Raw genomic sequence first — 16,267 nt, 5'->3', positions numbered from 1 at the left:
TTTTCATCAACAACAACTTTAATGACCTTGTGGTTAGGGGGTCGGTTGATTTGAACATGTTTTGAACTCCGTTTGCAACAAAATCTTCATGAATCAACAATCAGTCCTCGATGTGCGTTGTTGATCAACAACGCACATCGAGAAATAATTCAATGAACTTTGCCCCGCAACGCCCTCTGTTGGCAAAAGTTGTCCATGTTATTGGAATTTCTCCAAGGCTGTACTTCTGTGCACAGTCTGCAGGCATTATGCACAACGTGCGGCAATTCTTTACTCCGTTCGTGAGCGTTACTGCATTGAAGTCTAGTCAAGAACATCATGAATATGGAATTATCAACAGCCATCAACGGCCAATCACAGCGTGCAGAGTGTTGGTCAGAATGGACTTTGGACGACTGTGTGTGTTGTGCATCTGCTGTGCATACTGCATGGACCAGTGGGCGACCGTGTACTGTAAGGATACTCGGCACCATGCGGTTTGTGCATCGTGTTTTCAATTGATTGTACATGTTTTCTGAAACAAATGACAGCAATTCCGATCCCGATCACGGCAAAATTAAATCTAGCAAGTATCTAGAATTGTCAAACTTACTAGTTTAAAAGCTTTAGTAAAAGTTTTCTGTGGGATTTTGCCACTGAACCCTCATTTAATGTGAATAGGAATAATTATTTGACTCGCCCGGCGGGCTAGTGAGAAAGGTTTTTCACTCGCCCGCTGCTGTTTTCACTCGCATTTGGCGACCGGGCGACCGCTAATTTCGAACCCTGCCTACATGCTGACATGTAACAGTGTGGTGGTAATATTCAATTCAATAATACGTTTATTCCATACTCCATTGAAAAAGAACAATTGTGAGAATTAAACAGTACATAGAAATTTAACAAATCTAAAGTGCATTAAATTATACAAAAACAATATAATCTTAAAGCAAATAATAAATTAATAACTAGGAATTAACTATGTACAAGACAGGAGCGAGAGCATGAGGCTGTGTATAAAGGCTGTCTATCGCTAAACGATAATGACTATGTAGAGCGAACAAGATAAAAACGATGCAGGCACAACTTGGTTGGTCAAAAGAGGTAAATAGCTTCTCAAACAGAGTGAGTTCTGGCACAGGCTCGCTCATGAGAGATGAGACCAATTCTGACAGAAACGACATGTGGCCCTGTTGCGGTGTTTGCGACGGCACGTCGTCCATGTCGGCGTTCCGGGCAGCATCTGCAACATCACGGCGCCTCTTCTCTGCAGTCAGTCTTTGTGCCCTTGGTCACTGTGTGCTGCCATTTGGGGCGAGCTCTTGCGAGTATCTCCCAGTTGTCAGTGTTGATGTTTGCAGCCTTCAGGTGCCGTTTCGTACAGTCAAAGTAGCGCAGCTTAGGTCGCCGACATTTCTGTGTCTACAGGCTATCTGGCCATACAATAAGGACTTGGGTAGTCGATCATCCCCCATTCGTGCCACATGACCAGTCCATTTCAGCTGTCTGTTCAGCAGGATGTTCTCAATGCTGAGGCTGTTGTTGGCTCGTGTCAGCACTTCGTTGTCGGTTATATGGTCCGAATATTTGATGCCAGGGAGAGACAGTAGCTGTCTTAAGTGAACGTGGGAGAGTCGTTTGATGTGGGCTTCGGCTGAATAGAGTAGGTAAGGTAGAATGATAGCTGGGAGACCCTGAGTTTTGTTGAGAGCATGACACCATGTCTATTCCAGAGTCTTGTACGCAGACGACCGAAGGCAGCCCATGCAGATTGAGTATGAGCAGAAAGCTCGGCATCTAGGGTGAGGTCACGAGAAATGGTGGATCCAAGGTACTTGAAGTGATCAACAGAATGGAGAGGATTTCCATTGATCGTGATGGTGGGCGGTGTGGGTGCTTAGACCAGAAACATTGAGCCTTCTATTAGGTTTCCGGGCAGTTTGACGTCTTGAGACATGCAGTTGTATGGCAAGTTTGGAGCGGATCATTCGATGGTCGGTTGAGTGGTCGGCACCTCTCATTGCACGAGTGATACACACATCTGGCTGTACAATGCCAATAATGAGTAGATAGAAATAGTTAATATTAAAAGATACATTGGTCAGTAACAGGCTTTTCCTTATTTAATTGTTTAGGTGACTTTTCCTTGGGGTATCTAACTTGCCTTCTTAGCGCCCCCCCCCCCCCCCCGTCCTTCTGCAAACTGCAAAAATGCCTCACGCTATGCAAATAGCTACAAACCAGTGAGGGCGCTATTCAATACTAATACCAAAACCCAAGGATGCACTGATAGTCACCATTTTCAAGTACTGACTTCGCCTAATGCTATTTTTTATAAACTTGCGCAATTGGTGCCTTGCAGCCCAGCTCGCAGTCTGTCAGGTCACACATACTTATAACATAGAAAAAGATTAAAGACGCAAGATTCAGCCACTTTTGGAATATTTACAAACATAAATAAGGTTGGGAATGTTTTTGGGGTAAAAAAAGTTCAAAAGTCCAAGGTCGTGGTGGTGGGTAACATGTATAGCAAAATGGTTCCACACTTTACATATTAAACTTTATATGTAAACAACTCATTCATACTGCCCTGTGGCCCAGCTTCTATGTTCTGCTTCTTTTCTCTTAGCTTGGATTTCAGTAACCCATGGTTTCTACCAAGCCACAAGAGTTGAGTAGCCTTTATTGAGTAGCCAGTAGCCTTTTTTGCTGAGAGATACATTGTAAAGCAACAGACAGATTGCGCTACACAACGTCACATGACCTGTAATTGGTTTTAAACATCAACAAACACCGTTAAGACATGATTACTGTTGCAATTTGTTGTTTAATAAAGACTCAATTATCAAAATCACTGAGAAATATTCCGGAGTTTGTTACTTGAGACCTTACTGGTGGCTGTACAACGCCAAAAATGGGTAAACACATTTTCACCAACTAGAAAAATTCCACGAGAATGTTCACACGAAGTCATGTGTTTGTGCCCCGAAAATGTGGTTTACATTGCCAGACCAACTTCCCGATCTGCCTAGGCACAGCCAGACTTCACGCTGTGCAGAAGGCAAAATCCATGGCGCGTTAGCTCACTCAAACCTCAGCAGTATTTTACGTAGTCTATTCCACTCACTTACTCGTAGAGCCACTATATTGCAGTTTCACTAACCGACAGGTTTGATTTGCTAAGAGTTTTACATACACACATAATAGCGCCCTCTCTCATCCCTAACTGCCCCGCGGTCTGGCCGCCATGTTATCTTCCTCTTTGCTCTTAGCACCGACGGGAGTAAACGTGTTTTTTCTGCTCCGAATATAAAGTGTTAAGTTTCAAAGTTTTACGATATTTTTCCTGATAAGAAGTAGAGTTTTTTGTTTTACTGGATTACTTTCGTTTTTTTAAAGTTCCCTAGAGCCCATTTTTTGTTGTTTGGAAGTGTTTTTGGATTGAGAAATGTGTTGCCCTCTCTAGCGGGGGCCGAGTTGGTGGTAATGCCAACACTGACTCGGACCCATGGGACATGTCGGGGGGGCACAGTAGTGTCCTCTCCACGGCATGTTGCCCGCCCAGCACTGGGTAGTGTCGGGAACCCCACTGGCCAAGCGGGGGGATCAAGTGAGTCCTCCGTTCCTGCGTCGACCAGTTGGGCGAGAGCCAAGGCAAAATCGACCAGGAGTAAGAAGTCCAAAGCTGGTTCGATAAAAGGAAATTGCGGCAAGCGGGCTCGGGCGAGCTCGCAACCCCTAATTTCAGGCGGGCTTTTGGGCACAAGGGCAGAGGATTTATCCTTGTCCAGACCCACCGCGGTGACCGATTCACCGCCCACCGGGGGGAGAAAGAAACAAAAGAATGTGCTCTTTTCAGATTGTCAAACTGCATCACCGATGTTCAAAACTGGTTAATCGCAAACAAACTTCTGTTCAAAGACAAAACTGAATTTTTCATTGCTGCTTCTCCTCATCACCAGAAAGTTCTCAGCCACTTGACTGTGAACGTGAACAACACAACATTTAAGCCATCTCAAACAGTGCAAAATTTAGGCGTCTTTTTCGACAGCTCCATGACAATGAGCACACACGTCACACGTACATGCAAGTCCATCAACTATCACATCAGAAACATCTCCAAAATACGCTATTTGACACAAACACATGCCACGCTGCTGCCAGAGCCCTTGTGTTGTCTAGACTGGATTATTGTAACTCTCTCCTCAATGGTATTAGGCAAGCTGACATTGACCGTCTACAAAGGCTCCAAAACAATGCTGCACGTATCATTTTCTCGCAACCCAAATACACACACGCATCCACTCTTCTCAAACAATTACACTGGTTACCAGTTAAACTACGCATCACCTTTAAAACATCAGTGAACATGCACAAAGCACTCTCTAACGTACTTCCACAATACCTTACAGAGTCACTAAATTTCAACAAACCTGGCCGGAGCGGGCTCCGCTCCAGCCAGAATCTAACAATCCCTCGCACAAACAAAAGGGCAGGGGACCGGTCCTTTTCAGTCGCTGGTCCCCGGTGCTGGAACGCCTTACCAAGTCATATTCGGAACACCAACACACTCCAGACATTCAAGAGTAAATTAAAAACACATCTATTCTCATAATCGTCTTTTCCGTAGCACTCTTCCAGCGCATTGAATTTTGTAAAATGCGTTTCTATAAGTCTCGTTTATTATTATTATTATTATTATTATTATTATTATTATTATTATTATTATTATTATTATTATTATTATTATTATTAGAAACTGACACCTTTTTGTCCTTCCTCCGGTGACTCACCCATGTCATGTGTGGAAAATCCAACTTGGCCCGAGGCTACCGTCAGCCTGGCCGTTTTCATGGAAGCATTCCGGGGATCACAGCATTGCTGGCAGCGATGTCTGGGTCCGGTTCAATTGCTCCACCAGGATTTAGCCACCAGGGCCCGCCTTTTTGAGGCACCAGGGGCTCAGGCCTACCCCAACGCAGTCCAGGGATGGCTACGGGGAAACCAACTCGGCCTCCCACTGACGGTTTCCCAGGTCCCCACTTCGACACCGAGTGTAAGCGTCCATCCGTCGGGAGGACTCGCTGAATCAAACTCGGGGGATGCCCAACGTGGAAATCCGCTACGCGTAGCGGAGCATATTCCACTCTGCTCACCTGACTTGTCACATGACTCGTCAGGTGGCGTTGCGGGCATACAGTGCCGATCGGATGTGCAGCAGCACACAGACTCGCGCCCACGCGTTTGGTTCCGTGAGGCTTTGATAGACCACCCGTGCGTGGGCGCCCGCGAGTTTGCAAGTGGCAGCTTGCGTGGCGGGCGGGTGTGACTGCACATGATCATTGACGGGCGGCGAGCCTGGCGACTCATGCTGACCCTCTGGAAAAGGGGGAGTCCTCAGATGCATTCTACCGACTGAAGCGGAACAAGTTGGGTCACATGATCCTGATACCTTGCCATATTTATCCCCATCTCCGATGGTGGCTCCAGGAGGCAAATGGGGCATCAGGTTTGTCCTGTCGACAAAGCCGACCGTCCGTCATCATCATGACAGACGCTTCATTGATGGGTTGGGGGGCGACACTACCCCCACGACAGGTGTATGGGAAAGAAGTTTCCAATCCCTTCACATCAACTTACTGGAGATGTGGGCAGTGGTGAATGCCCTCGAGCGGTTCAAACCCCAAATATCTGGGCAGCACGTGCAGATCAGGTGCAACAACACAACTGTGGTCGCCTACATCAACCACCAGGGGGGCACCCGATCCCCATCTCTGTGTCTACTGGCATGGAACCTCCTCCATTGGGCCACCGGATTCAATATTCATCTCTCGGCGGTTCATATCCCGGTCACGTCCAACGATCTGGCCGATGCGCTGTCCCGTAAAAGGATCGTCCCGACAGAATGGTCATTGCTCCCAGCAATTGCCCGACTACTCTTCAGCTGGATGGACCGGCCATATGTAGACCTATTCGCAACGACAGCGAACGCTCAGTGGCCATGTACTGCACCCAGAACTACGACCCCCGGGCCCTTCACACAGATGCCCTGTCGATGGCATGGGATGGTCTACTGGGTTACGCCTTTCCCCCAATCTCCCTAGTGTCGAGAGTGCTGGCAAAGATAGAGCGCGAAAGTTGCAAGATCCTGCTCATCGCACCCTTTTGGCCCCACCAACCCTGGTTCAACAGGCTTGTCAGACTACTTGTCAACCACCCTGTGATCCTTCCGCAGAGACCAGACATCCTATTCCAACCGTCGTCGGGGTTTCTGCATCCGACTCCAAGGGACCTACACCTGACTTGCAGGGCTGTATCACGAGATCCCTCACAGCGGCAGGCCTTTCGGAGAGCGCTGCAGCAATTGCAGTACACAGCCGTCGATCATCCACCAGGGAGGTGTATATTAGCCGACTACACCGTTTTTACAAATGGTGCGGAAGGAAGACTGCGGATCCCGCCAGTGCTCCTGTAGGGGTGATCGGCGATTTCTTCGTCCACCTCTTCCAAGAAAATCTTGTTGTCTCCACTATTCTTAACTACCGGTCAGCCATTGCGGCAATACACAACGGGTTTGCCGACGGGTCATCTGTATCGGACAATAAAGCCCTTCCCCAACTTATCAAAGGCATGTTTGTGGAACGCCCCCCCAGGTCCTGGGACCTAACTCAGGTTCTCGAGTCCCTAACAAGGACCCCCTCGAACCCATCGGCTAGGTATCCCTGACGAAAGCGTCCATTACGAAAGCGTCCATCAAGGTGGTCTTTCTCCTAGCAGCAGCAACTACTAGACGGCGGAGCGGAACATCATGCATTGACAATTGACCCAGGCCACATACGCTGGGACCAAAGTGGAGTTCGCCTCGTCCCAAGGCTGGGGTTTCTTACCAAAAACCAATCCCCGTCCTTTCAACCACCGGATATCTTTGTGCCTGTCCTCGGTTCCGGAAGACAGACTATGGTGCCCTGTATCTCAGTCGCACCAAGGACCTCAGAGGGGAGTGCAAACAGCTGTTCATCACCTCTGTTCCCCCCTACCGGGCTGCATCCAAGGATACGATTGCCCGCTGGATTGTTCAGGCGATCAAATCTGGCTCAGCAGCAGACTGGCCTACGCCCTCTGCAAACCCGGCCCATGCTCATGAGGTCTGGGCAATGGTTTCATCATGGGCTTTCTTCAAGGGAGAGTTCCCATTGAGGATATCATCAAAGCAGCATGCTGGAAGTCCCAAGTACTTTCACGTCTTGCTACCTGAAGGATGTTCCACAACAGGAGGGGCGAGCAGGCTGTGCAGCTCTGATGGCAGCAAAGGCCCCCTCCAGCCGAGGTGACGTCTCATCTCAGAAGAAGTAGCGGTACAGGACACCCCCCTTTTGGTAAGTGCACCCTCTGTTCTTCCAATATTTCATTATATTGAATTTAATTCAGTTTTAATTATTTGTTGTTGGCCACGCGCCTCTCTACATGTAGCTCGTTCCTGGGCTCCAATCCTACCCCAGGCGAACTCACTTCAGTGAGTCAGCATGGTTCTGGACTGAGAGGGGCATCTGGGTGGCCTGCACACGATAGCTCTCGCACCCACCACCTGTAGCGGTGCCAATCGATGCGATAAAGTGGCTCTACGGGTAAGTGAGTGAAATAGACTTCCCCCCCCCCCCACAAGAGTGTGGTTAGAGTCTATGAACGAATACTTACCCGTAGAGTATTCCACCCACCTCCCCACTGCTCGAGCTTCTGGAGTAATTTAGTTGCGAGAAAAGAGGAAGATAACATGACAGCCAGACCAGGCAGTATGGGACGAGAGAGGGCGCTATTATGTGTGTATGTAAAACTCTTAGCAAATCAAACCTGTTGGTTAGGGAAAAGGGCTTCATTTTTGGTCAAGGTAAAGTGTGGGAAAGAAGATTTTTTGTGTATTTGAACATGAAAATGCCTGTTTGAAGTTTTATGATATCCGTGAGTGTGAGTGTGTTCAAGTTAGCAAACAAGGGCGCAGTATGGTCACGGCGATGAGACATAGAATCGATACGGATAGCCTTTTTTGGGATTAAGAACAGAGAATGAAGTTTGCTAGTGCTTGAGTGAGCCCAAACAATATTACAATAATTAAGATAGGAAAGAATAAGAGTGTTGTAGAGATAAAGTAATGTGTGTGTGGGAAGAAAGGAATGAAGTTCAGTCATAACGCCTGTGTTGCCAGAAACAATTTTCGAGACAGAGGTGATGTGATCTTTCCAGGTCAACTTATCATCAATTAATCGAGTGAACCTGTTCGATTGGAGTATCATTAATACTGATGGTGAAGTTGTTTGCTTTGCGAGTCTTGCTGAAAAACATGTATTTGGTCTTGCTCGAGTTGAGTGACAGTTTATTAGATCTAGACCAAGACGAGGCCAAACTTAGTTCCCTGTTGATGATATTGCTTAAATAAGATAGATCAGAGTGAGAAAAAAGGATGGTGGTCTCATCAGCAAATAGAATAAAAGACAAAACGGATGAACAATGATGAAGATCATTTACATACAAAAGGAATAGTAAAGGTCCAAGAATGGAGCCTTGTGGCACACCGCAGTCAATTGTCTTTAGGGAGCAATCACAGTGTTTGAAAACTGTGTATTGTTTCCTGTCAGACAGATAACTAGCGAACCATTGGTTAGCCACACCACGCACTCCATAGTGATCTAGTTTGGAGAGATTGAGACCATTGACCATAGCATATGCTATAAACGCCATATCTGTCGAGAATTTGCTACGAAAACCAAATTGAAGATCATAAAGAAGATGAAGGTTAGAAAGAAATTTAAAGAGTCATTTGTAGACAAGTTTATCAAGAATTTTAGAGAAACAAGGAAGAACTGAAATAGGGCGGTAGTTCCGCAAGTCATGGGGATCACCACTTTTAAAGATAGGAGTGACTCTAGCAATTTTGAGCCGAGAAGGAACCGAGCCAGACAGAAAGGAAAGATTGAAAATATGGGCAAGAGACCTAGAGATAAAAGATATTACAGACTTCACCACAGTTGAACTAATGCCATCAAAGCGAGAGCTTACACCATTGTTCAGTTGTTTGCACACCTCATTGATTTCAAAGCGATTCGTTGGTACAAGAAAGAAGGAATGGTTGTTGGAGGTGGAGAGGTAATCGGAGAACAATGCCTGTGTAGGTGAGATTTTGCTGGAAAGTGAAGAGCCAATGTTGGTGAAGTAAGTGTTGAAAGAATTAGCAACATCACAGGGGCTGGAAAAAGTCTGCTGTCCGTCAGTAACTTCCTCTGGGATATCCACCTTTCTTTTTTTGCCAAGAATGTCATTGATTTCACGCCAGGTGTTTTTAATGTTGTTTTTATTGACATCCAATTTGCGAGCATAATAAGTTCTTTTTGCTACTCGGATAATTGTTGTAAGTCGATTTCTGAAGCATTTGAAGTTATGCTCATTGGTTGCAGATGGATTGCGTAAGAACCGCTTGTAAAGTTTATTTTTGTGGTTGATAGAAGTATTAATAGCTTGAGAAATCCAGGGCTGTTTTTGTTTAACTTTGACTGCAGATTTCGTAACAAGAGGAAAGTGGTGATTGCAGAGATCTGTAACAGTAGAAAGAAAGGAAGTGTAGGCAAAATCCACATCAGACGAGTGGAAAACACCAGTCCAATCAGTACATTCAAGATCTGACCGAAACGCATTTAGCATGAAGCTATTGATTGGCCTAGTAGTGTATGTTTTATCAGATGACTGCTCTTGATGAAAACAAAAAGGAGTAGTTTGAAAAAGAGGAAGATGATCAGAGATATCGGTATAAAGAATACCGGCAGATATTTGATGTGTATCATTGTAGAATGATATCAATTAGCGTGGCTGTGCGAGAGGTAATGCAAGTAGGCTTGTTAATCAGCGGGCAGAAACCATAAGCAGAAATCATATTCACAAAGTCCTCTGGTGGCTGATGAATGGAACAATTGATAAGATTCAGGTTAAAATCTCCCATTATATACATGTAACACAGCTTTTTCTCATTGGCAATAACACTGAGACAAGAATCAAGAGATGTCTGAAAGGTATCAAAGGAAGTACCAGGTGTCCTATAAATATTACCAACAATAATGTTACATGAGTCACTCCTGGCAATTTCAATAAAAACACATTCAAAATCATCACAGGTTAACATGAGATCATCTCGAGTATGGTAAGCCAATGAGTCACTGATAAACATGGCCGCTCCTCCTCCAATCTTATTGGACCGAGAAGAGTGAACAAGCTGATAGTTCTTCATTTGAATGTATGGAGGAGGAGCGTCTTTGAACCATGTTTCAGTAAACCCGTAAATAGAGAAAGAATGAGTGAGAGAGCAAAGATAATCTTGAATATCATGAAAGTGTTTACAAAGACTCCTAGCATTCATATATTAGATAGAAAAGTGACCTGTGGAATTTGTCATTAGTTGATTAGAGTCATTACTTTCAAAATAAGAACAACTATTGGGAGTCTACCCGCAGGTCACTAATTTCCTTTGTGATTTATCTGCAGAGTATGCATCGTTTTTCGTGCGTGACCTCTGTGTGAATATATAATTAGTCAAAAGGGTTTCTGGAATTTGGTAATTTTCAGCCTTTTCTGAAAAGTCTCAACCAAAATAATGTACCAGTAAATTGAAATGAAGAGCATATCTGGCGTTATGTATAAAAAAAAATCGGTGCAACTCAAATTTTCAAAAGAGAAATTTGTACGTAAAAAATGGCTTCAAAAACAGAGAAAACAAGTCACAAAAAACACGGCAAATTTTCCTGTTATGAATGTCGGCAACAGTCCCCAAATAGTATGTATGGATAGATTACTTCATATTCTACCTGGAAATGTTAAAAATGAGACTGGATCGTACCTAGTCCAGTCAGGATACAGCGATTTCCACCGTTAATCCAAAACTCCCATTACGAAAAAAATTAACTATTATGCGATCAAAAGCCTTAGAAAAGTCAGTGAGAAGAATGGACAATATAGATTTGGGTAGGTCAGCATTGGCATGGGGTGTGTGAAGTACAGCAATCAAACAGTGCCTGGTGGATACGTTCTTGATGTTTCCGAACTAGGCGGGGTCAAGGTTGGGTTTAACGACGCCATTGTTTGTTGAGCAATGAAGTGTTCTGTCACTTTGGCAAAGTGATCTGTGAGGGCAATGGGTCGCAAATTGTCTATGTTGGCTGGTTAAATTTTGGGCACAGGGACGACACTTGCTCTCTTCCATTATGCTTGGACGATAAGTTGTGCAAACGAGGCGTTGATAATGTGAGCCAATGGCTTAGATAGTTCATAAGAATACTGTATAAATCTAGCCGAAATATTATCGGGGCCACTCGCCTTTCTGTGGCTTAATCTTTTAAGTTGTGTAAGCACCTGTCAAGGTTGGACATGGGGGATTGGTTTGGTGGAAGGTAGGCTGGCAGTAAGGTTGTATCCAAGGGGGTCAAGGTCGTTACCGACTGCAGCAAACTTTTCACAAATAGAAGATGCCTTGCTGTGGATGTTGGGATTTGTGCCTGTGCCGGTTGTCATTAGTCAAACTTCACGAAACCAGGAACTCTGAGACTTTTGAGTCGCTCAACCTTAGTCTTTTTAACACTTCTTGAATCCATGGGTCTCCAGCAACATATTGACAAACCTACTCATGAGATGGGTCACACACTACATGTAGATCTTGTTATTACCAGGAAATCGGGCTTGGTGCTTAACAAACATATCAATGAGGTAAATTGTCAGCGCTACCTGTCTTATCACAAACATGTCATTAACTTGATTCAGAAAGCGAAGCAGGAGTTCTTCAATAACAAACTGCAATCTGCTGATATGAAAAAGGTGTTTCAAATCACTAATACTTTGCTGAACAAAAATAAGACTAAACAGTCTCTTCCTGTGTGTGATTCAAATGAACACCTGTCCATTTCTTTGAGAACAAAATTGTCAAGTTTCGGAACGATCTTGATAATAATACTGATTCGGTAGACTCCATTCCAATTAATAATGTGTCCAACGTTGTTCAGGCAATAACTGTTCTGAATAATGTCCAACATTGTTCAGGCAATAACTGTTCTGAATAATTTTGAACCAGTTGATGACAATGAGATTCGCAAAATTATCTCTCGGTCGCCAAATAAGTCTTGTTCTTTGGACGTCTTGCCAACATGGTTGGTCAAGCAATGCATCAACATCATTGTACCAAAGCTGACTTATGTTGTAAACTTATCTTTATCAACTGGTGTATTTCCCGATGTTCTAAAACAGGCTGTCATCACACCCATCCTCAAGAAACCATCTTTGGATATTAATCAATTAAACAACTGCAGACCAGTGTCTAATATACCTACGTGGTCTAAAGTTATTGAAAAGGCCATCGCTTCACGTATAAATAATCACCTTGCTGACAATCATCTGAATGAGACTTTCCAGTCTGCTTATCGTGCCCAACGCCCAACATGGTACGGAGACTGCTTTGCTTAAAGTTAAGAATGATATTATGTGTGCTTTGGATCAAAGGAGAGTGTGTTCGTTGTACTCCTTGACCTTAGTGCAGCTTTTGACAAGGTTGATTATCAAATTTTCTTAAATCGTCTTTCAGACACTTTTTGCATCAAGAATACGGCCCTCAACTGGTTCTCCTCATCTCCAAAATTTACGTAATTGTGTCGTAGTCCCTGGATCATATTCTAGTAACCAATCAAACTTCACAGTTTGTTACCGAGGTATAACAAAAAATTATATGTTGACTTCAATCCAACTGTGCCAGGTGAAAAAGAGAAAGCCTTGGATTGTACTAACGTCATGCATAGATGACATCATAGTCTGGATGAACACAAACAAATTGAAACCGAATGCTGAGAAAACAGAGTTCTTTGTCGCGGCCTCTAAGAACAACTTGTCACATGTTGAAGATGTTTCTCTAAACATTGGAAATTCTTTGGTAACCCCCTCAACTAGTATTCGGAACTTGGATGTCATGTTTGACTCTGTCATGTCAATGTCATCTCAAGTTAATTCAGTATATACATGTAGGTCTACTAACTTCCATCTGCGCAACATTGCAAGGATTCGCAAATACATTGATCAAGATACTTGTCACCATGTGGTTCGCTGTCTTGTCACTTCTCGTCTGGACTATTGTAACTCCCTGTTGTCTGGAATCACCAAAGCAAATCTTAAACGCCTCACCGGTATTCAATACAGAGCTGCCAAACTTAATGTCATTGTTAACTGTTGGAGAGCTCATGGGTCTCCCTTATACTCTCTATACTAGTCACAGGTAAAACAGCTTGTTGTCAATTCTTCTAAGGGATCATGCGCTCTGGATTCCATGCCCACTAACCTTGTGGGTGAGTGCCTTGATGTTTTGCTTCCAGTAATTACCAACATTATAAACTCATCATTAGTTTCTGGTACATTTCCTACTTACTAGAAAGAAGCTTTAATATGCCCTTTATTAAAAAAACCCAAACAATCTTGATATGGAATTAGAAAACTACCGACCAACCAGTAACTTACAATTTTTTTCTAAATTAACTGAGAGGGCTGTTTGTGACCAACTTTATTTTCACATGTCAAAACATTCCATGTTTCTGGTTCTCCAATCATCTTAGTGGAAGCATCACAGTATAGAGATGGCTCTTATTAAGGTTAAAAATGATTGACTGATGAGGATGAATTCCCAACATGTTATTCTGCTTGTCATTTTAGACCTGATTGTAGCGTTCAATACTGTTGATCACGTAATTTTATTGAAACGCCTTCAGTCTAAATGTGGAGTTACTGGGAAGGCCCTCGATTGGTTTTCGTCCTATTTGTCAGATAGAAGTCAACGTGTATCAATTCAAGGTACCTTATCAGAGAAGTTTAACATCAACTGTGGTGTTCCTCGGGGATCCTGCTTAGGACCATTTTTATTTATTGTCTATGCCTCTAAATTGTTTGACATCGTTGAGCATCATCTGCCCGATATTCATTGCTATGCGGATGACACTCATCTGTGTCTATCTTTTAGACCCGAAGACAACAAATCTTGTCAAGCTGCTGTGACTTTATTTGAAGATTGCATTAGGGACATCAGGCAATGGATGTTACATAACCATTTACTTTTAATTACATGTAAATGATGCTAAGAGTGAATTTTGGATCATCGGATCAAAGCAGCCGTTGAAGAAAACTAATATTTCCAACATCATGATAGGTGAAGCTAAAGTTTTTCCTACATAATGTGTTCGTAACTTGGGGTCTTGGTTCGATTCTGAACTTACAATTAACACCAACATCAATAAAACTTGTTCTGCAGCCTTTTTTCATCTTTATAAAATCGAATGCATTAGTTAATTCCTGACACAAGACTCTCTTTTAACACTAATTCATGCATTTGTGGCCAGTCATCATGATTATTGTAATAGCCTTTTGTTTAGTCTGCCAAAGTCACAGCCAGCTAAACTACAAAGGGCTCAAAACACAGCTGCCAGAATTGTTACTAACACACACCGGTTTGAACATATCACATCTATTTTCGTCAATTACATTGGCTGCCTGTTTCGTACAGGTTTCATTTTAAAATCCTGTTATTGACATTCAAAGCTTTTCATGGTCTTTCTCCACCAAAGTACTTACAGGATCTTGTTTCCATCTGGAAAGTGTCTTCATATCAACTTAGGTCAGGGAATAATGGTATTTTCTTGGATTATCCTTCTGGTAAAATGTTAACTACATTTGGTGATAGGGCTTTTTCTGTGGCAGCCCCTAAGCTTTGGAATGCGCTACCGTTTCTTATACATTGTCTGTAGTGAACAGAAACTTACCTCTTTTAAATTGTAATATAAAAACCCACCTTTTTAAGACCGCTTTTTAGTGTGTCTTCTTCTATGGTAATCTTGCCAGTTAGTTTAGAGTTTTAGCATAGATAGGGTTAGAGGCGTCTGTCTCCTGAAATAATCAAAACATTACCGATGCCAGCAGAGATAGGCCTATGTAATAAGTAACTTTAGTTCTCTGTTGGTGGGACAGACGTATCCCCATACTTTTGTTTGGGCACTGGCCTGGTAACCAGTCTTTTTTCTTTGTCTTTTTCTTCCACTCTGTGCTTTTTAATATGTGTTCTTCGCCTTTGATCATTTTTTATGTAAGGGGCGCAATTTTAAATATTATTATTACTATTATTAGTTGCATGTAGTGTTTTTTCTTGGCAAGTTTAATTTCACGATTGACCTTGTTCCTGAAATACCTCCACAGCGATTTTTGTTTACCATGGAAAATAATTCGAAAGCACGTTGACGCTTGACACAGGTGATTTGATGTAGGGTGTCAGCCATGGTTCATCAGTAGGGTGTTTTTTGACTGATTTCTTTGGAAATAAAGTGCCTAGCACACATTTAATTGTTTGGTAGAACTCTGCATTTTGCAGTGACGTCATGCGTGCTGGTTACTTCAAACCAATGATGGTCACTTAACCAAAAACCACATTCTCGCTGTCCTTCATGGGCCGTACCACTCGAGTTATGCTAGTGTTGGTATTGCAGAAAATCACCCATGACAATAATGCCGGAATCAGGCTGCCGAGTGAGAAGTTGGTCAACAATGGAACTGATGTGATCAAGGAGACGTTGAGCAATAATGCTTTTTGGAGGGTAGTAAACAGTTCCAATCACAATGTTTGAAATTGAACGTGGAGGCCGAATGTTCACCCAGATTGTTTCGATGTCCTCAGGAACCACTATTATGTCAAGTAAGGTAGCATTCAAGCATTCTTTGGTGTAAAGAGCTACACCCCCTCCTCGACGCTCTTTCTTGGACACGAATAAAATGTTGTAGCCATGGTTGCTAAATTGATCCACAGTTGGTCTGGGGAAAACCACATCTCCGTGATAGCTCCAATGTCAACATTGTTATTGTTCACAATCAGGCTCAGTTCATCAACTTTGTTATTGAGGGAACGAGGATTACATAACAAGGTAGTATGTATCTGTTAAGGCACTTCGGTTGCTCAGTTGTTATGTTAATGATGCTCTGGATTCCTCTCTTTTGTGTGGGTCTAAGATGGTGGACCTTTGCGACATTACATGTACTACTGGAATATGGCGAAGTGTTGTAGATCCTCCTCTGAAACCTCACTTATTAATTTTCACTGTGTTACTATCTCTCAAAATATTCAATGTATGTTTCGGTAGGTGATGGATGTTTTCTTTTGTTAAAGGCTTGTACTTTCCAGGCCTTTTTAATTGCCTCAATGCACCCTGGTCATTACCTTGGTGCCCTGATATCTACGATTTCC

At 43.3% G+C, this 16,267-nt stretch overlaps 1 protein-coding gene across 3 annotated transcripts in view; it reads left to right on the top strand.

The window, feature by feature from the left end:
* Nucleotides 1-16,267, top strand: part of LOC139937725 (ubiquitin carboxyl-terminal hydrolase 8-like) — a 110,749-nt gene that overhangs the window by 65,359 nt on the left and 29,123 nt on the right. The window lies entirely within an intron of this gene.

Source organism: Asterias amurensis, chromosome 5 (genome assembly GCF_032118995.1).
Source record: "Asterias amurensis chromosome 5, ASM3211899v1".
NCBI classification, from domain to species: Eukaryota; Metazoa; Echinodermata; class Asteroidea; order Forcipulatida; family Asteriidae; genus Asterias; species Asterias amurensis.
The sequence above is the reverse complement of the archived record's forward strand: the minus strand, read 5'-3'. Positions and strand labels throughout refer to the sequence as shown.